General features: G+C 38.4%; 1 long non-coding RNA gene and 1 other non-coding gene across 3 annotated transcripts in view; one reads left to right on the top strand and one right to left on the bottom strand.

Moving 5' to 3' along the window:
- Positions 1–26028, top strand: part of LOC112611540 — a 53272-nt gene extending 27244 nt beyond the window's left edge. Inside the window, exons 1-3 of one of the 2 annotated variants that reach the window (XR_003116679.1) lie at positions 18414–18587; positions 21652–21761; positions 25789–26027. This is a non-coding gene — a long non-coding RNA (uncharacterized LOC112611540). Of the gene's footprint in view, positions 1–18413; positions 18588–21651; positions 21762–25788 lie in introns of those variants that run through there. The other variant, XR_003116680.1, reaches the window with a different exon arrangement.
- Positions 9448–9648, bottom strand: LOC112611738. The gene has a single exon (XR_003116719.1). It is a non-coding gene; the product is annotated as a small nucleolar RNA SNORA73 family (small nucleolar RNA).
- Positions 26029–26525: the final 497 nt, after the last annotated feature.

Below are 26525 nucleotides of genomic sequence, written 5' to 3' on the forward strand. Positions count from 1 at the left end.
GAGGGGTTGGCTATATCAGATATTAAATACATTATAAAGCCTTTATAATTAATACAGAAGGATATACACACACCAATAGATAGATCAATGAATAGAAACTCCAGAAATAGACCCAATTGCATACGGAAATTTAATACACAATAAAGGTGACATTTCAAATTGGTGGTGAAAAGATGGACTTTTAAATAAGTGGTGTTGGGATAAGTGAATAGCCATATGGAAAAAGATAAAATTGGATCCATTTCTCACATTGTAAGCCAGGATAAATTCCAAAAGACTCGGAGATCTAAATGTGAAATAAATGAAACTATACATGTTTGAAGAGAAGACATGGATATTTTCCTCCAGTAGCTAGGATGAGGAAAACCTCATCCTACTTATCAAAATCCAGAAGCATTAAGGAAAAAGTTAAACTTGATGGCATTAAAAAAGTACGTTTGCAAGGAGAAAATACTCTAAGCAATGTAAAAAAATGACGAATGGGAAACATTGCAACTTTTATCACAAAGGTTGAACGTGCCTAATATATAAAGAGCTTCTAAAAATAGAGAAGAAAAAGACTGCAACTTGGTAGATAAATGGGCTAGGGAAATGAACAGACTGTTTCTTAAAAAAGAAAAGCAAATGGCTCCTAATTATAATATGCTCAGCCTTGTTCCTAATAAGAGAAAAGCAAAATATAATATCCTTACCATTTCTCACATACCAGATTGGCAAAAATCCAGAAGTTTGGAAAATATACTCAGTTGGCAAAGTTGTGGGAGAGCAGGCACTCTCTTACACTGCTAGTGGGAAGCAAAATGATACCACATCTGTGGAAGGGAATTTGGCAACATCTAGCCAACTTACATTTACTCACTTTCTAAGACTCTATCATAAGGACACACTGGCAGACGTGAAAAGAGAAATGCCGCCAAAATACATTCTATATTCACTGCAGCCCAATTGTAATAGTAAAAGATCAGAAATAAACCAAATATTCACCCAGAGGGACCTGTTTAAATAAACAATTGCTAAATCCACATGACAAAATACTATGCAGCTGTAAAGAGGATTTAAAAATCTCTACAAAACTGCATTGGAACAATCCCAAGGAAAAAAGCAAGGAGGAGAAAGTGTTTATGTTATAAAACCATTTATCAAAGAAAGGGGAAATGCTAATATATACACATATTTGAATAATTGTATTTAAGAAAATTAATGAGAGAATAAACTTTAAAAGGTATTTATCTATAAGGATGGTAAGCAAACAAGGTAGAGGTGGCTGGGTATGAGCTTGGCTTATCTGATTATATCTTGTTTTGTTAAAGGGACTTTTGGAAACTTAAAATATGTTTACACAATTATAGAAAAGTGTTTTTAAAAAGTGACCATTAAAAATCTAAAGCAAAAAAAAAAAAAACTAGTTTTTGAGTTGATAGCCTAAATATACAAAAACGAATTATTTCAAATGATGTTAAAACTCGAGAATGTATTTGTTCATCCCTAGGGTGATACTGTTCAAGAACAAAAAGAACAGCAAAAGAATGCCAAACTGTTTTATGTAATTACGTTAGTGATGATAATATTGATACTGTTTTTCTGTGATTGTATTTTGTGTGCTTACAGGATAAAGTATCCTATTGACCAAATTATTGTTGCTGTATTTTATCTTAAAAATATTTTCCAGGTCTGTATGATAAAAAGTACTAGAAGTGGGAGAATGTCAACACAATAGCAATTGGTACTCTTAACACACAGATTGTGGTTTCTAAATATCATACTGAAATAAACAGAACACGATTTCATGTCTAGGGTAGAAAATAAACAATATGAATCTGGAACATTTTGCCATTCTGGAGAGCAATGATGCTATCAAGGATAATGGTCATGTTAAAAGGACTCAGGAGACAACTTTGAGAGATTCCTCTGGCCAAACACGGGGCAGTTGAGTATCACTAAGAATAATAGGTGCAACCATTGAAAACACACAAAAACATATTTACATCTATAAGTTCACAATGATATTGAAAACAGAAGAGAAGAAAACAAAAATTCATTGGAATCCCCCTTTGGAGGATTCTATGGAGTCAGTCCAATATTTTGAAAACTGAAAAATGAAAGGAGAGAATCAGCATTTATCTTGCTTTCCTATATGAAATTCATCTCAAAGTCATTAGATAGTTGATTACAATGTTTTCTTTTAAAGAAGCATTTAAACTATAAATAAAAAAGAAATTATAAAATTAGAATATCACCATTTGGTAACCATTAATGGATTGGGCAATGATCATCAATGGTTATTAATATTACAAAAAAAGAGAAACAAGACATTATATGCCTGTCCATAAGAGTGCTGCACAATACTTCCTATAAAGTGTTCCGGACAAAAATCAGAACTCACATAGGATCAAGACTCAGGGATTCTTCACTCGTTTGTGCTCCAAATGGCTTGGGCAGGCTAGTGAGTTCAGTTAAACCCCTTTTGATAATAATATTTCAAAGACATAAAATAAAACACAAAAGTTGTTAAGGGTATTAGTCCATTTCACACTGCTAAAAGGAATACTCAAAACTGAGTAATTTATAAAAGGAAGAGGTTTAATTGACTCACAGTTCCGTCTGACTGGGGAGGTCTCAGGAAACTTACGATCATGACAGAAGGTGAGGAAGAAGTAAGTACCTTCTTCACAAGGTAGCAGGAAAGAGAGAGACAGAGAGAAGGAGGGACTACCATACACTATAAAACCATCAGATCTCGTGAGAACTCACTCAGTATCATGAAAACAGGATGGGGAAAACTGCCCCCATGATCCAATTGCCTCCCACCAGGTCACTCCCTCAACACCTGGGGATTATGAGGATTAAAATTCGAGATGAGATTTGGGTGAGAACACAGAGCCAAACCCTGTCAGTAACTAAACTCGATTATGTTAAATACAGTTACTCAAATAATAGAAAAAAAAATGTGTGTGCATGTGTATGCACCCATATATATGATGCACACATTCAGACAAACACACACAATATGTTGGGGCTTCTTCATCAACATATTCAATAATAAGATCTACAGGCAGGTCCAATAGCTGTAATAATTTTGAAGTCATGGTAAGATGAAACAATATTTAGGTATATCATGAAACAGCTGGAATATGATAGGAAAATAGGATTTCTATTGATGGCAAAGTCACATATACTATTAAAATTACTGTTGTTTGTTGTCTAATATTTTAATTGAAGAGCATACTAAATTTTAGTTGCAAGTTAGTAAAAATACATATGTCATTTTTTCCCCAAGTGTGTCCCTGAATTATATTCACTAATTGTTTGCGGGCTGCAGACCACAGATTATTAGTTCTAACTGCAAACTTACAGGAAACACAGGGGACAGCAGAACATGTTAAATGATACCCTGATGATTTAATTTATCAAAATCCAAGCTGTGGGAAACTGTAACAGACAAATAATCTGGCTTCTTCAACAAATACATTGTAAGGGAAAACTAATGGATACAAAATCTTAGAGATTTAAACAGACTTAGGGAAATACAATCAATTGTAATCTAAGAACAGGATCTTGATACAAGCAAACACACTGTAAAAGATTACAAAACAATTGATAATATTTAAACACTAACTAGATATGAATAATACAACTACAATTTTGTTATTATTATTATTATTTTGAGACAGAGTCGTGCTCTCTTGCCCAGGCTGGAGTGCAGTGGCTCACTGCAACTTCTGCCTCCTAGGTTCAAGTAATCCTCCTGCCTCAGCCTCCTGAATAGCTGGGACTACAGGTGTACCACCACATCTGGCTAATGTTTGTACTTTTAGTAGAGACGGAGTTTCACCATGTTGACCAGGCTGGTCTGGAACTCCTGACCTCAGGTGATCTGCCCGCCTTGGCCTTCTAAAGTGCTGGAATTACAGTTGTGAGCCACCATGCCCAGCCTTAATTTTGTTAGTTTTTAAAAATCATGATGGTGGTATTTTAAAAGTGTTATTACATTTTAGAGACACACACTGAAATATGTAATGATGAAATTATATAATGCTGGAGAACAGGGATAGGGTTCTAATTTTTTTATGTTGTTCTTTACATTTTTTGTGTTTTACAAATTTCCCACACTGATTGAGTAGTCTTTTAAAATCATCAAAATGGTTATACATATTAAAACATATGTGTATGTGTATATATATGTGTATATGTGTGTGTGTGTGTGTATATATATGTGTGTATATATATACACACACACACACATATATATCTCAAAGGCATGAACTAAGGTCATAACAGTATATAATTTGAACTTTTGGTAACCTCCAGACATGCAACTAAATGTAGCAGGGAGAAGTGAGGGAACTCTTGAGAGAGAACTTAACCTAGTGGAAGATAGAATCAGAAAAAAAGCCTGGCTCTTGGAGAGAGAAGGTTTCCATGTGGAGACAGCATGAATGTTGTGACTCAGATTTGTATTTGTCTCTGGCCCAACTCAGTATGGATCCATGTCTGAGTTCTGTAGGATGGAAGGTGATTAAGGAGAGTGGAAGTAAGATGAGGTGTAGGTAGGTGGCCTGAGAATTCCAGAGAACATGGCACCTACCATTTTGGACCCTCAAAGACTCCAGTGCTTCTACAGCATTGGAATCTGTAAGGAAACTTGAGGGAGACAGCTGCAGGCTGTGAACTCTGGAGGATGCACTGTGAAAATTGCCAGAGAGGTGCAAGAAGAAATCAAGAGGAAGGCTCCATGTAGTAGCCAAGAAAACTTGTCTATGAGCGTATGCAAAATCTTGTCTGGGTGAGAACTTTGCAACGATTGGAGGTTTTGTAATTGAAGATGAGTGTGATGAGAGGTCTACAGATAAGATCTCATGGCAGATGAGAGGACTTGTGTGTGCTTTAATGCTCTTACGACATATAGGTTGTAACTCTTAATGCTGTAATTAATCTGTAAACTTATTGAATTACATAGAAAGTAGAAAATCCCTTCGTTTTAAATCAGCTGGGTCTGCCATAACAAAATTCCACAGACTGAGTAACTTAACAGAAATTTATTTCTCACAGCTCTGGAGGTGGAGAAGTCCAAGTGTCAGCCAACTTAGTTTCTGGTGTGGGCTGTCTTCCTAGCTTGTAGACAGCTGCGTTCTTGCTGTGTCTTCACGTTGCAGACAGAGAGAGCTCTGATGTTCATTCTTCTTCTTACAAGGAACCAGCCCTGTGAGATTGGGGTTCTACCATTATGACCTCATTTAACTTCAATTACCTCCTAAAGGATTATCTCCAAACACAGTCACATTAGGGGTTAGGGCTTTAACATGGGAATTTGGGAGAGACACAATTCAGTCCAAGTACTCTTCAAGAGCTCAGCATACAGCAAGTGAATAATAAGTGCAAATGGTAAATTTTTACTTATTCATAGCAAAGTCATATCACCTGCATGACAAGGGGGTTTGCCCCAGAGAAATATGACAAGGGCGCAGTGCAGTGGCTCATGCCTATCATCCCATCACTTTGGGAGGCCAAAGTAGGAGGATTGTTTGAACCCAGGAGTTCAAGACCAGCCTGGACAGTATAGTGAGACCCTATCTCTAAAAAAAAAAATGGTTGGGTATGATGGCACATGCCTGTGGTCCCAGTTACTTGGGAAGCTGAGGTGTGAGGACCACTTGAGCCCAAGAGGTCAAGGCTGCAGTGAGCCACTCTTGTGCTGCCGTACACAAGCCTGGGTGACTGGGTGACAGAGCAAGACTGTGTCTCCAAAAAAAAAAAAAATTATGACAAGAAACAGAGGCTTAGAGAAACTCAGTTATAAGGAGGAATCCTTGAAATAGGGGATGGAGAAAAACTGCATAGAACAACATGCGTTCTTATCCCAAATAGCCTGCCTACTGCCTCCTAAAACTTCTGGAGAGAAATTTGGGTTCTGAGTTGGTAATGAAACATAAAAGGGAAAAATTTCTAAATTTAAAAATATCATTAGCAGCCACAAAATCAACAACTCCATCACCTCAAAGACATCCTTGCCAAAACAAGCTAAGATCGTTATGCAAAATACCACCAATTACCTGTAAGTAAATAGTCAGTCCTCTACATGGCAGAGGTGTGATTGCTCTGAAATAATAGATTCTCCTCTGGAAGTGGTCAGGAGCAGGACCACTGGGAATAGAGGCCCAGGTCATGGGACTGGATGGGTACTTGGTGACTTTCTGCCCAGCAATGGAGCTTCTGCTTCTTCTCTTGGTTTCTTCTGAGGTTAAAATCACTGGCTACTTAGAGGACAAAGTGGAGACTGGGACAGATTGGTCTGGGGAGAGAAATAACATAGGTATGAGAAGCAGGACAGGGATACATGATGCTCTATATCCGGAAACACTAGCACTTGTATCACAACATATTCAAGTGTTAAATGGACCTAGTTTAACAAGTATTTATGGAGTGCTTCCCTTATGCCCAGCTCCGTTCTAGGCTCCAGGGATGTAGTGATGAGCAATACAGCCAAAAATTCTCATCCTTCTGGTGCTTACCTTCTAGACTACTTCTTTACTGTTCAGTTATAATTTTGCTACCAAGTCTTGGAAATATGCTAGAACTCAACCCAATTACCCATGAGGCTCACCTGAAGACTGCAATTGCTTCTTTCCGCAATTGCTTTTTTAAGTTCTCCAGAACTTAAAGTTGACCCCATAGCAAATGGCTGACATTTTTGGCTCCACCCTTGTAAGTCAAGTATCAGTCATCATTAGCCACATTCACTTTGTAAACTCATCAGTTTTCAATTTAGACAGGTGCAAAAGCAACATTCTCATAGGCATAGGTGTATTCATTTTCTTTGTTTGTTAACCTTGCCTACATTTGGAAGGGTTCAAGATGATTATTTTACAACCTGTTTACATACACTCCTTTGCAGGGATGCAACATGCCAAGTCTTGTCCAGGATCAGATGCTCACAGAGCCCCCTGGAAAGCCTGAGTCCTGTGTTTATAACAGGAAGCATTGACCGCAAACACACTGAAGCCACACTACAAACATCCTCGGAGCTGTCCTCAGGGTTCTTGTCAGAGCTTTTGTATAAGTGAGATTGCCTTATAACTATCTCCTTTACTTCCAGAAATAATCATGAGGCCCAAAACACTTCCTGAGTGAGAAAACCTTCACTGAATTCTGTTCTGTGGTGCATGGTATGGTTACAGTATATTAGGATCTGGTGGAAATTGCAGAATTTATTGCCTATTTTTGTTTTGCTGCTTAATGGGATGTTTTGCACATAATAGGTTGAATCAAAGAATATGTAAATATAGTGGATTCTTATTATTCATGAGAGTTATAAAGTCCACAAACACTGAATCAGCAAATGCCAAGTCATTGCTCTTAGGAGAAATACAGGGTTAAATTCCTGAAAGCTTCTGTTTACAACATTTTTGTCCACCAGTCAATACGTAACCTCGCTTCATGTGTGTTTCTGTTTAAAGACACCATATTTAATATATATTGTTGACTCGTTAATATTGAACTCATAACTCAATAGCATTATAGCATTATAACTCATTCCTAAAGGATGCTTATCTAACACATATTTTCTCCATTAGATACATCCCAGCCTTCCTTCACATGGGAACACTACATAGCATTTCAGCAGTATGTTTAGGGACCATTTTAAACAGCAAAATCATCAACAGGAAGCAGAAAACTGTAAAAAATGTGTCACTAAATAGACCATGTAAAGGACACATGTTTACAGTGAGAAAGCTGAAACAAGAAGGGGGAGTATCATCTTATTTGATCCAGCTAGAAACGTGAGTGTGAGAACTCAAATTTTTCACTGCTCTGGCCATGTTTATGAGTAGTTGCGAAAGTATCCCCCATATTGATTTTGGGATTAGAAATAAATTTTAGCAAGTAGGCAAATCCCCAAATAGGAAATCCGTGATTTGTGAGGATCAACTGCCTGTAAATGTAGGTGACTCTACCACACAACACTTGAGGGCAAGGAATGGCACACGTGGAGTTTCTAGTCCTTATGAAATTAAATTTGCCCTGAGCAACCACATATCTGACTAGTGAAACTAGTTTCACAAACCTTTAAAAAGATATTGATTTTGTGTGTGTGCTGGGAGAAAAATTGAGGGACATTTCCTTCCTTAGAGTCACCATTATTTCTGTTGTCCCTTTAGTCAAGTGCTGGTATTCTAGCAACACTCAGGCAGCTGCTCCAGGAGGCTGCAGAGGGGTCCTTCTCAGCAGCCAACAAAACTGGCTATGGTCACGCTCATTGGGAAGCTCATTGCTGCCTTCAAGGTCAGTGCTGTGCATGTGTCCAGTGTCTACCTCTCAGCACCCCATAGCAGTTCCTCACTGGAGAGTGGCCCACAATGTGGCCCATTGCTGGAAAGTCTATGGCTTCTCTGTGCTGGAGGAATTCTAAGGAATCTCTGTCTTTCTGGTGGATCCAGTTGTTCCTATCCAGTTTCATCCCCAAATCGCCAACGTTCTGCCTCTCCTTACCCAACTTAATGACACTCAAGGTCCAAAGGAGAGTGGGATGAGGAGGATAAAGTCATGAAAGGAAATTTCCATTTCCCCTACAGACGTGGGAATAAGGATAACTTGGACATTTGGAGATACAATGCTAACTTCTGCTCAAAATGGGAGTAAGGAAAGAAAATGCTTACACCAACTGCTTTTTTTCTTGATAACTTATCCTGGTGTAATTAACATAATGTTAGAAATTGCTTATTTTTAACTTGGTAAAATGTTTCCATGTTTGAGCTCTTAGATGGAAGTTAAAGTCACCATAGTTCTTTCATGAAAGGGGAAAACGTCTATGTAGAGGATGAGAAGTTTCTTCGGGGCAGAGACTGTAGTTTGTATTTCTTTAGTACTGTTCATAATGTTAGGATAGGAATAAGCAGAGGTGGTATGCAATAGATGCATTTAGCAACACCCAAATACTGTGTTAAGTACCTTCTCACTTATGTGATGCATCCCAGAAAAATGACATGACAGTAACATTTTTGAGAATTGCATCATATAAAATGGGGAATTGGCTATTTAGATGAAGAATGAATGATTTAATCAGTAATCTTTCCTTATTTCTACCTTTCATTAGTTTAAATTTCATTATATGTCCTGCACTTTTAATATAAACTATTAAAATGATGAACAAGTCAGGGAATATTTTTGGATCTGAGAGAAAACTAATAACAATTACTCTGATAATTGAGTCACTCACATGGTCTAATTTTATGTTTTTGGAACATATTACTCAAACTATAATCTTCAGTTTTGTCTTCTGAGAGATGGGAATAATAATACCTGCTTCAAAGAGCAGTTGTGATGACAGATCAGATATTATACATGCAATTTCATGATAAATTACAAATTAGTATCTAAATATCAAGAGTTGATATGAATGTTATTCTTCCCTCCTTTAATTCTTTCTTTTAAAATTTTGTTTTATACTAGACACATTTCTTGCGTGGTTTGTCTCCTCTGTCATTGTCCACAGGACTCAGAAGCTGTAGGAATATTCAGGTGCATATACCAGGCCCAGCTTCATCTCTAACTTGTGGCAAAGGACTGTACATCCTGGGATGAGACCATATGCTCCCCTATGCCATTTAGACAGAGCCTAGGGAGAGTGACTTCCCAGGATATCCACGTTGGAATGTCTCCTTTGATTCTTATTCAAATGCAAGTCATTCTCCGAGGCCCATAGAAAGTCAAGCTCATCCTGGAAGCTTTGGGTTTTATTTCTTTAATGTGCTTTGTGTATACGTTAATTATTAAAATTAAAATCTGCACACAAAAAAAGAAACAATGTCTCTTATAATGTAGTGATTCACGTATAATAGGTTCTTGGTACTTACTGAATGACGAATAATTGGATCAATTGACGGATGGATAGATATGTTGTCCTTGTTCTGTTCATCCAGCTGTCTCAGCATGGCTAAAAGTTACCTACATGTCAGGAGCCTGATATTTCCCTTTTCTTTACTACCCAAAGGAAATGGCTCAAGCCTCTATCCATGTCCTCCACACTCTTCCTGAAACCTTTGAGGATTCCCAAGGGAAGGCTGATGTTCTCCAGGGTTGGTCATTGGGCAGCCTGCCCTAAATTAGCTGTCTCAGCTCCCATAACCAACATCCTCTTTCTACGCTGCTTTGACCCAGGCTCAGTACTGCTCCACTCTCTGCCAACACCCAACACATCTCTAGGCAGATCTTAACTAAAGCTTTAAAGATAGAAATGAATGGTTTCAGCACAACTCAGAATAGGAAACATTGACAACTGAATATTAATCACCACTACTCTTAAAAGCCCCTCAGCTATCCACTCGGCCTGGACGTCTGCATGGCTGTCTTTTCTTTCTAGGCTTCTTGCCAGCCTCTTGCCAAGTTGCTCAGCCCTCTCCAACCACCAATGAGGCATCAGTGACCAGTTCCCAAATTCCAGTTAATTTTTTATGTAGTGCAGTTTAGCTCTCTCTCTTTTTTTAATCCTATCTTTTAAGACAAGAGGGGCATCATTAAAAAAGAAAAAAAAAAAAGTGCATCAGAATATTTTCCTGAATAAAAAGCTATCTCCTCTGAGATTAAGAATTCCACTTCTTTGCCATGCAAAAGTAATGGAAAGTCGGTGTTTTGTTTGAAATAGTAAATATTTGCTGAATTTGTCATTTTTAAAGTTGTTTTCACTTGAGATTTCCAGAATCATGGGAGTTGAACTTATCTCCTCAGTAGCCTTCTCTCTGGTAATTGAATACCTTTAGGACTATTCATTCCATCTACCTCCGGAAGCCATCACCAAAAATTAACTTCTCACCTTCTCAGAATGCCACATTTTAATAGACATTAACAATGACATAAAGTTTGTTCCGTCTTAAACATATTCAGTAACTTATTAATGCATACCACACACTTGAGTGCAGACTTTTTTTCACATCATAAACATTGATTATAAGAAAAGCTTGAATTATCACCAAACTTTGAGCTCACCAGTTAGTCTCCATCTGTTATTGTTATTTAGGCTTTAGGACAAAAAGTTCAGCAATGAATATATTGGGTCTACCAAGTCTTCCATCTTAAACTGCTTATTTCTTCCTCATTTTCTGCTTTCTATATGGTCCAGCTCTTCCATTGTCTTTCATATGAAGTTTTGTCTTGTAACTAATCCCACAGCCCTTTTCTCTGAAATTGAATGCCCTATCTGCCTATATGCAGTTACTACCATTCTACTCCAGATTTTACAATGCTTCTGCTATGTGATATCCTGGCTCCACAAACAAATTATATAATTTTTATTGGTGGGAGGCAGGTCTCATGTTTATTTATGAATCCATCCCAGTGCCTACCACTGTGCTAAGTGCCATAGAAAATACTCAGCAAACACTGTTTAACATCTAAATAAAATAAAGAATTGCTAAAAGTCTTTTTACCATTTAACAGTGTAATATAGAAGCTTAAAGCAGGAAGAAACTTAGACCTCCCTCTTATGCCAAGTAGAGAATTTTATTAACTTGGTCATTAGTCAACGAATAGTGAGCTCTATGGGCAAACAGCTGTCTGTTAAGCACTATGGGAGACACATATAGTAGATAAAGCAAGTTCTTGCTCTCATGAAAGTTAAGATTTCTATTAAATATTTTCATTTTGCTTCACTGAAAAGACATTTAATTTGTCATACATTTATAAGATATGGGTCAGGAAACATCAACACATTTAAACTCAGGTAACTATATGGTAAGCAAAGGCAGAAAAAGAAGGATAGCTGCTGTTGAAATATCTAATAATTTTAGTTATTTCAGGGCTAAAAACAGTTTGTCTCTATGAAGTCATTTTAATCTAGTCCAATTGTTAGACAAAAACATTTTACAATGCAGACATTTTTGGAAGACAATTGACCATGTATAAAAAAAAGATCTGTATTTTTCAAGCAAGATAGCGGAGTGTTAAATTTTCTGTTGAGGTCAGCTCTCCAGCAGTGCATTTGATGACTTCATTGACATCCTGCTGCAGTTTCTTTTAAGGAATGGTAATTCAAATTTTTGGTTTCTTTTTTTAAATTTTCATTACCTCTGTTAGAGACAAAAATATGGGTTCCCCTTACAAGTGATTATTTAAAAATGTGTAAGTCAAACAAACAATTAGCGTCCGATCAGATTGTCAATACTAATAGTTATGAGAATTGGGATGGTGACCCCAGCACAAGCAGTCTTTTTGGAAACATTCGCAGGGATGCCCTGGAAAATGTGAGGTTAAGAGAATATGAGAGGTAATCTTATATGGCAGGAGAGCCTGCTTGAAATCTTTCTAGAAAAATAAGCAAAATCAAAGGCCAGTCCTATAAAATTTCCAAAACCCTTCACTGAGTGGAGTATTGCAATCATAAAAAAAGTCCCAATAGAGAAAAAACAAAACAAAACAAAACATAAAGCATCAAATCTTATCCAACTTTTTGACAGCTAATCACAGCCATGTTAAATGTTACTGGGACTGTGAGCTTGAATGGTGCCATTCATCCTTTCACCTGTGAAATGTTGGCAGATAATTTATGTATTTCACATTTAATGAAGCAAACCACCATACCACCCTACCTAAGAATGTTCTTCTATGCCATCACCTAAGAATTAGATGCAGACGACGCCAAGGCTTTCTGGATACTGGCAGAATCCAAGTTGTTTTCTATGCAGTGTCTGTCCTCCCGGTCTTGCCCCACAGTAAACACTTTAGCTTCACTTAGGTGTAAGCCAATCAGGGTTAATCCAACTATCCCAAGGAGGGCACTGTAAAAAAATGCCTCACTTGCCAACTTCTGCCCTCATTTGGTTTATTTTGAGCACTTCATTAAAAATAAAATGTATTATCACCTCTTCATTTATCTTCCCTATCCAGAAGGTTTGGCTGAGAGATTGATCTGATTCCAGATACTAAGGAAGTATCACTTTGCAGCCAATCACTCTGGGTTTTCTGGTATCCTAACCCAATGCTTTTAATAGAGATGTGTTTTCCAATGCAGACTCTCCAAATGCTATTTCCTACTAGTGTGCAGGGAGAGGCAATGCTGACAATATTTCTACTCATCTTTTAAGTTACTGGAAGGTGATTCTCTAGCATATGGCTGTTAAGTTTAACAAAAGTGGGGAGAGGAGGAGAGAGGGCCTGGCCATGAACATTCAGGAAGCTGGACCAGCGCCACCTGAAGGAGCCAGGAGGCCAGGAGGCCGGATGTGCACAGATCCCTGGGAGGAAAAAGAAGCCAGAACAGCTTAAATGGCCAAAGAATCAAATGTAAAGTGAGCTGCAAGGGTCAGATCTGGATGGAAGCCCAAATTCTGAGTCTCCGCATCCGTCCGGGGATAAACTTGGCTCCCAATCAGGGCTGACAATTAGGCTGTACAGTTAATATTTTTACAGCTGTTTTATTAATAACACATACAGTGCATCCAGCCAGGATTTGTTGGAGACACCTCAGGAAAACGAATGATGTAAATAACAGATGGATGTAGAATATCCCTACAAACAGGCATAAAGATATTCCCTTCTTGTTTAAAAAGAATTTAAATAGACAGATTGTAGATAAACAGGCAGACAGAAAGGGGGAGAGAGAGGATTTATGATATTTGAGGTGGTGGTTTCATGCGTTCACATGGTGGAAGACATGGACATAAACATATACACTCTGTATACGGGAGGAGATGCTCAAAGCTTTGGCTTCTGGAAAAAAAAAGTTTCATGGTGCAAGGGCTGAACACCACAGCCTGGTGGCCCATAGAAGCAGGGGTGCTGATGTGGCTCCTCAAATAGCTCCTCTGATATGTCATCCAAGTCCAGAGACAACTCACATGGCTTGTCCAGGCATGACTGAGCCCAGCCTTGACCCCCAGGCTATCTTGGGCATGCTTCCCTCTTTCTCCATGTCAATCTGCCATTCGAAGACCCAGTGCACTCTTTTCAATTTTGCATCAGAACTAGGAGCAGTGATATTTCAATCTGAAAAGAGAAATTAAAAATTCAGGATCTTCATGTCTTTTGTTTTCACTCCTACTAATTTTTTTTTTTTTTTGTACTGCTTTTTCATGTGCCTGCTGCACTGTGCTCCTACCATACTTTGCAACCAGATGGCTCAGGAACGAAGAACAAAGGCCACTAAAAAGTGGGCGGGGAGAAAAGGAGAAAGAAGCTGAGGACTGAAAGTCAAGGCAAAATCAGAGATGGGAGCAAAGCTCAATTGCTTTAATCACCGATAAATTTTGGTTGAATTATGAACCTAGAACAGACACTCTTCCCAGTGATCCTGTATGTGTGCTGTATGTGTGTTGTGTTGTGTGTGTCTGTACCACACACATCCACATCTCCAGTCTTTTATTTAGGTAGGCATTAAAGCCAGAATCCTATATTCTTTGATGTATCTCTGTGTTCCCTGACATGTGTCGAAAGTGGCATGAGATGTCTTTTTCCAGAAAGAAAAAGGTTGAGCTCAGATCTGGGCACTGAGAATGAGCCCCTCTGCTTGGGAAGAAAGTGTGGTTCATTCAGAAGGGCTCAGGAGTTATATGACCTGCCATTTCACAGTGGGTGACCTCGGGCACGTCACATCCCTTTTCTCCTTAGTTTCCTCCTCCAGAAATATCTACCCCAAGGGATGCTGGGAGTGTTAAATAGAGTAACATGTTATAAACTGGGAAGCACTGTATGAAAAAATTGTGATTATTCTGGAGTATTGCAACCTCTTGCAACATTTTACAAGTGGCCAAGAGTTGTCTTCGATGCTTTGCTATGACCCTCCCCACTGAGTTTCATGCTTCACTTAGATCCCCAGCTAAGCCTGCCTCTCCAGATCATGCTGTACACTGTGAATCTTACCCATGGCTCCCAGTTGAATTTACTGTTTGTGTACCATTGGAATTTTATTCGATTATAGAATGACCTAATGGTCATTTAGGCAATTAATTACTTTGCTTGTGAACCATACAAAGGTTTGATTTTTAAGCAGACTCAGAGCCTTCAAGCAAAAGGAATGACTATCTAATGGTGAAATTTCATACAGATCAATGGGACTCAATAACTTTAGAAAGAAAATATTTGTTTTACTTCTAGTCAAGAATACACACAGAAGCCTATTCTGACACCTGATAAAGTCAAGCCAGAGTCCATGCATTAATGGGGGTATGAGCTAGGAAAGAAGAAAGACTTCATGTGAGATTTACGAGTGCTTCTGCTGAAACCTTACTTGTACCTTTACATCCTCCAGTTGAGCTGAAGTTTTCTTCTCACTGCAGTATGCATAGCTACACTCTTCTCAGCCTCAGACAGGGTGGGGATACTTGTGAAAATGACACTGCTTGATATTTTCATTTTAAATGAAACCACGTGTACAGATTATGCCTTCTCTGATACTCATGAGGACTCTGGAAGACACTGAGTGAAATTTAATGAAATGCAAACAGATAAAGTGACCCCCTTATCTCCCAGGGCTAGGCAGATTTTTGAAATGCACAATGCACCTTCTCCTAGTCAAGAGGAAGGGAAATGATTGGTCATCCTCCTTCACATGGAAATTCAGGCAAAAGACCTGCGCCCATCTGTACCAGGGGCCCAGTTACTAACTGATGCTCAGAATCTCACATGTTTGGCAGCAAATCATAAGAAAAATTAAAGACTTGGGAGTCAGCCTGTAAGTTTCAAATCTTGGCTCTCTTGCTAACTATATGTTCTGAACCTCTCCAAGATTGCTTAATTTCCTCAGTCCTTGTAAAACAGCATCATGATTACCTAACACATAGGGTTGTTGGGAGTGTTCAATGAGATGATGCATGGAAAGCAATTGACACGGTGCCTGGAAACGTAGTAAGTGCTAAAAAATGTTACATGAGAGTATTATCTTTACGGCTCAGTGAGCAGGTCCCTTCTATTTCTGGGAATCATAGAAGATTAGAGCTGGACAGAAACTTAGAGGGGTGTTTTTCAAAACTCTTGACCCAAATGTTTATTAAGAAAAACATCTTATTGTATAACCTAGTACAGAAAAATATACTTGCCAGTAATATGGAAAGTTAATGTTTTTCAGAAATTGTTAAAAACTGGGGCTTGTTTGTGATTGCTTCTGACATTTACCTCTTTATATTTTTTCATTTTTAAAAGTTAATAAGCATGTTATAGAAGAACAAAACAATTTCAGTACACACACATATTCAAACAGAAATTTCCCACAACGAAGCCTACTTTCACTACCTGTAATACACTCTGATATTTTCTCTTTGGTTTGATTCTGTTTTGTTTTCTTCTAAAATATTGGTGAGTCCCACCAAATCGTCTTTAAAACCTCTTAATGAGTCACTGCTAATGGTTTGACAAAGCATTTCTTTTTATAGATAAAGAAGTAGGGCTCAATGTGGTTTGTCCAATATCCCTTATATGACTAGGGGCAGAAGTTGGTTTTGGACCTAGGTCTCTGGGCTTCCAATCTTGAGAGACCTAGAGTCACTAAAGGGCACCAAGATGCAAGGCCTTGCTTTTGCTGCTTTTGTATCCTGAAAGTCTGGAGCAAGAGCTTCTCTGTGAATTCATTGCCACTCAGAACATCCCAACAGACGTGTGCGGGTCACTCTGACACACTTGAAAATTTCCCGAACCTTAAGAAAGATCTGTTTTCCTCACTGCATTGGCAACACAGTTGGAAAGTTACTTGAATCTTTTTCAAAACTTGTTTATAGATTTGAAAACTGTTTCGGGTTTGTGATTGCTTCTGTTGTTTGCCTCTTTGTATCATCTCGTTTTTGAAAATTTAATAAACACTTTGCAGAGGAGCAAAATAATTGGTCACACACTTGTGGGTTCCCAGATTTGTTTTACATGTGTATGCAATACAGAGTAACTCAAAACATGTTCAAACCCAATGCGTCAAATCATCTCTGATGCTGTGGTCAAGACCAAAGCAGAATCTGAGTGAGCACCCACGGCCCTAGACCACATCACTCACTAGGCCTCTGACAGCAGTGCTCAGGGGACAGATCCTAGCCCCAGTGACGCATGTGGCACCATTACGGCCCACAGCTGGAAGCTGCTATGAAAGGCTCCTTCTGAAAGCTGGAGCACAGTCTGGGGTCCCTTAGCGTTGGAGGATTTGCCCAATTTGTGACGTCGAAGGAAGCAGCAGCCGCTGTAGGAAGCCCCATGAGGCGGGAACATCTCCACTCAACTCCATTCACTCAGCTTAGCCCCATCTACAAGGGGCTGCTAAGCAGGGCTTTTCTTTGGCCAGTTTGTAAAGCAGGTGGAGGTTGATGGATCACCTTTCCTTCTTTGTCTGGCATCTGCAGGAGCTTCTTCCTCTGTCTTGAGAACTCTATGAGCCCCATTGTTCATAGGAAGAGGGTTGAAAGCCCTGTGGGTTTACTTTTCCTTCCAAATCCTTTGTAGAGTGTTCTCTATAGAGATCATTGATCTGCTCTTGCTATCTTGGATCATTCAGGTCTTGAATGCTGACATTTGTGAGATGATTTCAAAACAACCTTCTACTTCCATCCCACCCCACTTTCTTTGCAACAATTTGTACCTAATAAGACCTGGTTAACTTGAAGGCATTTTTATTGCTTTTACTTTCCCATGAAGAAGAAATTGGTTGAGAAGGTGTTGTTAAAATTCCAGCAGACCTTTAAGTGGTGACCATCTGGTTCTTAGAGAAGTCAAGAGAGATGTAAGCAGCCTGAATGTAGGATCAACGTAGGCAAAGCATTTGGGTCATTCAAGCTCCAAATTTCGATTCACGTGAAATCTGTAACAAAAGTGGATCAGATATTCACTTTCTAAATTATTCATTCATCTATACATTTATGTCAGATATTTTATCTAACAACACAGTTTAAGTTGTCACTGTACTTCACACTAGACTCAGGTTCAGGTTTACACTGATAAAGTGGATTAGCCTAAGATATATCCAGGTCACGTGGGGATAGCTGTATGGCTTTGCCACAGAGCAAAGGTTCAGAAATCCAAGTCCTGTTACTCACGGTGTCTATCAGTTGCCCATGGGGAATCATGGCAGCAGATATTTTTTCTTCATCTTAGACTAGGCTGGAAGATTTTGTACGCATGGCTAGCTACAAGCTTGATGTGCAACATCTCCAAAACAATTTCAAATGAAGAAAAAAAGTTTATCAGTTTAGTACAAATAAACTTTTAAATCAATTTGGCTACATTGGTTTGATTAACGGTTTGATTATCTTAGTCCATGGCTATAGTTATGTAAATACAGACACTATGTGAATGATTTGGCCACAGACGCTCCTTACATGTAACTGCTAACTCCTTCACCCTGCATTCATGGTGCAGTGATTTAGTTACTGTCTTTCATTCCAAACCTGGCCTTCTGTGATCTATCCTATGATACTGCAACCAGGACTCTGACAACTATTTTTCCTTTATTTCCAGTTAGGTTCTTCCAATAGATGATACTAGAGAAAGAAAGCCAGGAGAAGAAAAGAGACTTCTTCCTTCAGGGTCTAAGTTGTTCCAATAGCATTATTCTGGGAACGGCATGTCCCACTCCTTCTAGCACAAAGAACCAGCTTCCTCATACCCCATTAAGGAAGTGCAGCATCCAGGTACTTCCTCTGCTGGGTCTGCATCACATTCTCCATTTGGCCCTTCCTTTGAACTGCCAGATCTCTGGCTGGATTGCCTTTTTGTTCTTGAATTTTCTAAATTCCTTTACTAAATTTCTCAGTTGAAATTCCCAGTGTGGTTTTTATTTTTCTCATGGACCCTGAACGTACAGTACTGATATTAGGAGTAGTCCCAGAAGAGAGGTCCTCCAAATGGAGTTATGGGATTGGTTTAAATCCCTGGGCTTGAGTGCAATGCTGCACCCTGCTCGTGGAAATGAAATATCAGTATTTTATGGCATGCAGTGCTATCTCGACTAATTGTGACTAATTGTGATAAAAGTGCCAATTGAACCAGTGTCTTAGGGGACCAAATAGCTGCTGAACTTGGCCTTCATGGTAGCAGTGATGGCAGTGATGATGATTTCAAGAACTATGAGGTATGAGGGCTGCTTCAAATGAACTGGGGGACTTATAGGAGGACAATGACAAGTTCAGGGCTTTAAACGCTCAAATTATAGTAAGAGAACTAGAAAACTTTTGCTATGGCTGCTCCTAAAGACTCTCTTCCTATAACCACAGAGCTGACCTAATTGAAAATCAAACTGAGATTCTTATTATGTGGATTGCAAAATTACACAGACTCACCAGCCTTCTTACGTGAAATTTAGGGTATTGACTGGGGAGAGGTGGGACCCTGACTCTTTGGATGTGGCATCTGGATCAATTGAATCAAAGCTGAGAATCTTGAATCACCAAATGGCTATGAGCCTCCCTTCCCAGTGGAAGCAGCTTATTCCCCTCAGTTTGAGAAGACTAGTTTCCCTTTGCTTGAAGACCCTGTAATAACCTCACTGGGGCAGCTGCCTTGCAAGAGAATATCTGTTCTCCTTAAAACTTACCCCAACTACCACTTACTATCTCTAGACCTATAACCAAGATTGTTTCTCAGCAAGTGCCAGGGGGACAAAGTCTGATCTGGAAAGAGCTAGCTTCTACTACACAAAAACAAATAAAATTTTGTTAATTTATAAGGATAGAAACCTAGCATATGTGTGGAAATGACTTCTAAGGGCGTTAGATGATGGAATGTAACATTGGATTGAATTGAATTTATTGATATGGATGCACTTAACAGAGAGCCTGGATTTGCAAATGTTCAATCGTCTTTCTGGTGCCTTTTGTGTTGTCTTACTTCACTTCCCTCTTACTCCCACTTCCCTCTTACTCCACGCACATCCTCAATTTCTCCAACTATCACCTCCATCTTGTCTTGTTCCTCAACTCACCACAGACTCTTCTACTTGACCATGTTTTTATCTATTTCTCTTTCTCTTCCTCTTCCTTGCTTTCCCTCTCCTCTTTCTCAAGAAGAAAAATAGTTAGAGTAGTGCTGGTGGTGAATCTATATGAAGGGAAAGGAAATTTATACATTTTAAAGGGAAATTAAACAATAAAAGCCCACATTATCAAATTCCGAGTGTATTCATGCTCCCTAAACTCCCCCTTCGAATTTCACACCACAACTTCCTTTTACTTCCTTATTCTTATCTAATTTAGATCTTAGGGACAGCTAAGATCTTTCACAAATAAGATAATTGAGGGCTAGAGATGTTCAATCGTCTTCATGATTTATACTATCTTCATGTGTCATTTATACTATGTTCTATGGTACTTTTCTTCTTTAGCATTACAAATATATAATATTTTATTTCCATTAAAGGTTAGATTTTTATTTATATGTTTGTTTTTTGTTAATAACCTGGAATAGATTTAAGATTTTGGTAGCACAATTTTGGGATAAAATAAATTCAAAGTGGCAAATCACTAATTTCAAAGGCAATTTTAAAATAGAATCTATTTTTAAGCTGAATATTGCCTGTATAATCCTTCAGATAAGAAACAAGGAAGGAAACCAGTAATTAGACTAAATAGTTAAGATCATAGACTTTGGGGTCAGACTGCCTGGGTTCAGATCCCAGCTCTGCCACTTACTAGTTGTGAGACTTTAAGCAAATTATACGAAACCTCACTAAGGCTGGGTTTCTCCATTTGTAAAATAGTATCAAGCACATGGTTTTGTTGCGAGAATTAAATGAGCTAATCAGTGTAAAAAGTAGAATAGTACTTGGCACATAGTAAGCTATATACATGTGAACTTTATTCTTAATAGCCTGCTGAGTCCTTTTTTAATCCTGATTTTATATACAGGACACCTAAAGGTATCAACTAACATGCTCCAACAGCATGGCTGGTAAATGAAAGAGCTAAAATTTGAAACCCCTCCATTGGATTCTAAAGCCCATGCCCTATCCCTTACACCACGTGGCTTTCTTTTTAATAGTCAAACATACAGAAATGCATGCACCGCATCATAGAAGCCACAGACTAAATAACTTCCAATGTATGAGAGTTTCATTCACATAAGTAGCTTTTTCTTTTTTTTTTTTAATTTGGAAGGCATTTTTCTAATCACTAATGGTGTAAATAGGATTAAATAGTTTGGGACAAAAAAAGATTGAGTTATTGACTGTGTATAAGAAAAGAAGAAGAAAAGTAACAAACTCAGCCTTTCTTCTAGGATGACCCTCCGAAGTAAGCCACAGAACTTCCTGGAAGTAATCTCATCCTTTTTTACTTTTAGACTCAGAAGTGGTCCCTTGTTGATGTTCTAATCTCTGCCATTTCATCTCATGTTTTGGTGAAAGAGGAAAAAGCTCCATTCTTCCATCTAATTTATGACTTATACAAAAAAGAAGGCTTTAAGTGTTATGAATTTTTAATTTTTTTTCATTTAGTTGATTCTCTTGCTGAGAAAAGTGACTGCCAAAGAACTGTGCCTAGTACGAGCAATAAACATCAACACTATCTGCTGCATTAATAATTTAAGCAAAAATAATCAAACAAAATAATCTGGCAGGTCCCACAGGTGAATCATACAGAGTTTAAAAAATGCTGGTATGTTTAAACCAGGCAATTTTTAAATGAAAATTTACTCCAGTGTGGACAGAGATGTGTTAGAGAGGCCACTGATAACATCCATTGATCTTATTGTTTTTGCCAGAATACATTCATACCTAACACCTCAATAGACTACATGTTCCCCATGGAATCGAGTTCAAAGCCCTCTGTAAAGTGGCTATAGCCCATCTACTCTGAGCTGATGTTCAGTAGGTACTTTTGATTGGTTGGGCATTCATTCTGACTGGTCAGTAGCCTTATCTTATTTTTTTAAATTAATTGTTTTAAATATCATTATATTTGTTTTCTGTTGCTGCAGTAAGACATTGTCAAAAGCTTAGTGGCTCCAAACAACATACCGTAAGTATCTTGCATTTCTATAGTTATGAAGTCGAACACAGATCTCCCTGGGCTAAAATCGTGTTTTGGGCAGAGAGGTGTTCCCTACAGAGGCTGTAGGGAAGGAAGAATCCATTTCCTGCCCTGTTCCTATTCTAGACGCTGCTCACATTTCTCATTTTGTGGTGCCATTCCTCCATCTTCAAAGCCAGCGACAGTGGATGGAGTCCTTCTCACAACATGTCACTGCAAACTTCTCTTTTGCCTCCTCTTCTACTTATAGAACCCTTGTGACACATTGGGCTCAACAGCATAAACGAGGATAATCCCTCTATTTTAAGGTCATCTGGTTAGCAATCTTAATTCCATCTGCAACCTTAATTCCTCTTTGTCCTGTGTCCTAACATATTCATAGATCCTGGAGATTAGGACACAGACTCCTTTATGTGCCATTATTCTGTCTACTACAGCTATTCATGCAATTCTCCCTGCATGTTTTCTACCGATCTCCCAAACATGTCCTTTTCTGACATCAAGCTGAGCTCCTTTTTGATCCTCAAGGTGAATGCTTTTTTCTATCTCTATGCCTTTCCTAATTCACTTCTTCCTTCCAACTAAGTCCTCTTCCTTTTCTTCAAAGCCTGTCCACATGTTTAGGTCCAGCTTAAGTTTCACCTCCTACATGGAGCTTTTCCCATTGCAGAGTGCTCATCTTGTTTTTGTTTCTGTTTTTCCCTTCTTTTCTTATGTCCATTAGAATTCCATTACATTAACCCACAGGAAATTGCAATAGTTTTTTTACTTACAAAAAGAGAAATTGCATATGACTTAACCTAATACTTAATTGTCCCCTATTTATCATTTAGTTGTTCCTGAGTTAATTTCTATCCATGTTTGTTTTTCCTTCCTATTTGAATTGCAATCCCTTTTAAACCAGAACTATGTCTCATGCTTTTTTGAATTACCTTCTACTTTCCAATTCTCACTTGCTCAAAAGATAGTTCATTCAGTGTTGACATAGCTGAGCAACGTTTTACCTGCTATGGTTACTTTGTTGAAAGCCACGGAATAACAGTCTGGCCCAATTTAAGGGAAAGAATTAATTTGTTAGAAAGATAGTGAACTTAAAACTCCCACAATTAAAGTAACAGTCAAGCAACAGAACATAGAGAGCTTCTGAGATGCATATAATATTGACTATGAGTGAGTTAGTATCAGTATATTTGGTCCTGTGACAAAATTCTAGAATAGAGATTATCCTGGCTTAGGCCATGTCATGTCCCTATTTTGTGAATGGAAGATGTAGCTAGGAGGACACTGTGATTGACAAGTCCATTAGGAGGATCACATAAAACGTAGGGATAGTAATTTCTCAAAAGACAGCTAGAACGCTCATACCAAAGAAAAGATGTAGAAATACTGGGTAGACAAAATGACCAATGCACATGAATGAAATCTAAAATGAAATTTCTATGCTAAATGGTATTGTCAATACAAATCCAATAAAGGCAATAGAAAAAAGGGTAAAACAAAACATGAGTAAGGATAACTTTTAATTTGCTATAGGCTACAATAAAACATTGAATCATTAAAAAAAGTCTTCCTTTTGTAATAGCAACACCAACAGCTATTATTTATGGAGCATATATTATAACTCAGGCACTGTGCTAAAATGGTGCATGCTTTTTCTCATTGAATCCTTGTTGTAACAAGTCCTTGGGTTGAGTTCTGTTCTGTTATTCTTCTCATTTAATGATAAAGGAAGTGAAGCATAGAGAAATTATGCAAGTTACCCACATTTTGTGTCTACTAACTGCAAAGGAGAAGGAGTAATGAGGTGAGGCAGAAGAGGTACAAAGGGAGAGATACACCTATATTATTTGGACATCAGTGACACTTGAGACAACCAGGGTTAAGGCAGAGGTTTCAATTGATGACGCATGTAACTAGGCACTGTGTCAGCTTGTGCTGGAGGCCAGAAAGGAGCAGAGGAAAGAATGTCTACTGTCCGGTTGAGAAGGCTGACACTCAGACAAATAATTCCAATGCAATGTAAGAAGCCCTACACTAGAACTCCCTATAATGGTTCAGAAAGAACTCAGAGCGACCCATGACTTGCAGGACAAGAGGAAGGAGAAAACTGGAAGAGTTTCTCCGAGAGGAGGTAGATCTTGAAGAATACACATAAAAGGTCATGTTCAAGAAAGCAATCCTCAGGAAATGCATCAAGATGAATGAAAATCCAGAATATTTAGGGAGCTACCAGCAGGGAAGGATGATTTAAGTTATGCAAATCATGATGAGAATTTGGGAATGAGAATGATGTGAGACGAGACTGAAAACATAGGTTAGAGCCAGTTTTTAAGGAGCTTTGAGTGCCATACAAGACATCTGCTTTTTAAACTGCAAGCAATGGAGAAGCCCTGGATGTGTTTAAAGATTGTGTGTTAAAGACAAGATCAGATTTGCTTGGGAGAGGAGAGGCAGTTGAAAGCTGAATTGGAGTTGGGGAGGACTTGTGGGTTTCTGATTTAGGTAACTGGGCAAATAAAGTTCCATTGAATTCAGGACAGGATTCTTGAAGGAGGAAAAAAAATTGAGGGGAAATAAAATGGGTTTGCTTTGGGAACTTCCTCATGGCAATATCCAGCAAACATGTGAAAAATTAAGACAGAACCCAAAAGGCATCAACATTTGTAGACTAGGAACTTGTAATAATTAGAAGATTAGAGAGAGAATAGTGGATGAGATAAGCCAAAGACAGTATGTAAAATAAGAAGAGGGATAAGAACAGGAACTCTGGAGGCATCAACACCTAAAGGGAGGAGGAGAAGGAAGATAAACCAGGCAAGAAGATTCAGAAAGAATCAAAGTGTTAAGAGAAATACAAAGGAGCAGTTGTAATAAATCAGGAGAGAAGAAAGTGTCAAGAATGCAAGTTGTGACACAGCCTTCAAGTAAGAGGAGAACTTAATATTTCCCTTAGGATTTGGCTATTGAAAGGTTATTGAGGATCCCACTGGTTAAACTGGGTATGGCATGGTGGAGCCAAAGTCAGATTGCAGAGAGCTGAGCATAAAAGGCAGTGGAAAACTAGGGGCATGAGGGTGTTTTAATGTGAATAAAGAGACATAGGTGGTGGTGGGTTGATGACGAGGAGTTGGATTTTTAGTGCGCAAGAGGGAAAGAAGTGGAGAAAAGAGGTTGGAATATGAATGAAGGGAGAAGTTGCTGTCCCAGTGGGAAGGGACAGAAAAAGGCCCAGGTGGAATTCTGGAAGAAGTGTCGCAGCTCTTTCCTTGAGACAGAAATATTCATTTAGCTTCAGCATCATTCTTTCTTCTTATTTTTCTTAACTTCTGTAGCTTTTTAAAATTCAGTCCTAATATGGGGATTGGAACTGAAATTGGTATACACATCACGTGGCACTGTGCTGGTTACATACTAGAAGCTTAAAAAATGTTATATCCCTCTGTCCTTTATTTTTCCCTCTTTGAGTTGGACCATTTCCCTTTCCATTCTCCCTTTGCTCATGAAAGGGATGAATCTTCCCAGAACTCATCTGCTGAGACTGACATATCAAATAGCTGTGGCACACTGATTGGAAGAAAGGCTTAAGAAATCTTTGGCTATGGCTACTAAATTTCACCTGTGACAATGAACTCCTATGGAAAACATCTTCATCATGGGGTATACAGAGTTGGCCTGACCACCAGATATTTTCCTTCTCTCTTCTGCAGTCCCATTGTTTCAGGTCAGAAGTGAACAGACAGTGAGTGAAACATGAAGCTCTAGCCAGAAAGAGCTAATGCTAATGTAAGTATTAGGCCAGCCTCTGATGAAATAAACAAGGACTGTAATTCTGAGTGGGTCTGTTCCATTTGTCTTTCTCCAATCCCAGGTGATGGCCACAGTGGCAGAACCTAGGAAGCCAAGAAGAAACCAGAGAATGGAGACACATGACAACAATGGCAAGTCATCAGACCCAGGATTTCCCAAAGAACACTGGTCCAGGAAGATGCTCTGTGAAAAAGTGTTCTCTGGTCAGAGAAATTTGTGAAACACTTTACATAGTACTTAAAATAATGTATGGCACATCAAAGGTAATATGCAATAAGAGAATTCATTTTTAAAAACCAAGCATATTCACAACTTATTTGATGATGGATTCAATTTTTAGATTCATATTTTTTGACCCACATTTGTGGAGCCACATTCATAGAACAGATTTGACCATGGTTATGGTTATCAGTAAAAAATTTTTAAAAATTCAGGTTAATTTTGGAATTGGTTTACCATCATAGTTCAAGTAGATACTGTCCCAAACAATCTGAAATCAAGAAATTAGCAAATGGACTTTTTGTTTGCGGATTTCAATGGACTGAATTCCTATAGCATTGAAGAAAGATACATTTTAAAGTCTATTTTTGGAAAATACTCTTAGTTGGGTGTTTCATTTGATTTGGTACACAGTATTCATAAATTGCCATCTTTTCCTGCTGTACTTTATCCTAAATATATTCCATGGTGTGTTTTCATAATTAATATGCAAATAGATGTATAGTTTATAATTAATTTCAACTGGGCACAGTGAAAAACTTGAAAACCTCAGCATGGAGGCATCTTTTTTGGTAGAAA

Source organism: Theropithecus gelada, chromosome 18, assembly GCF_003255815.1.
Source record: "Theropithecus gelada isolate Dixy chromosome 18, Tgel_1.0, whole genome shotgun sequence".
NCBI lineage: Eukaryota > Metazoa > Chordata > Mammalia > Primates > Cercopithecidae > Theropithecus > Theropithecus gelada.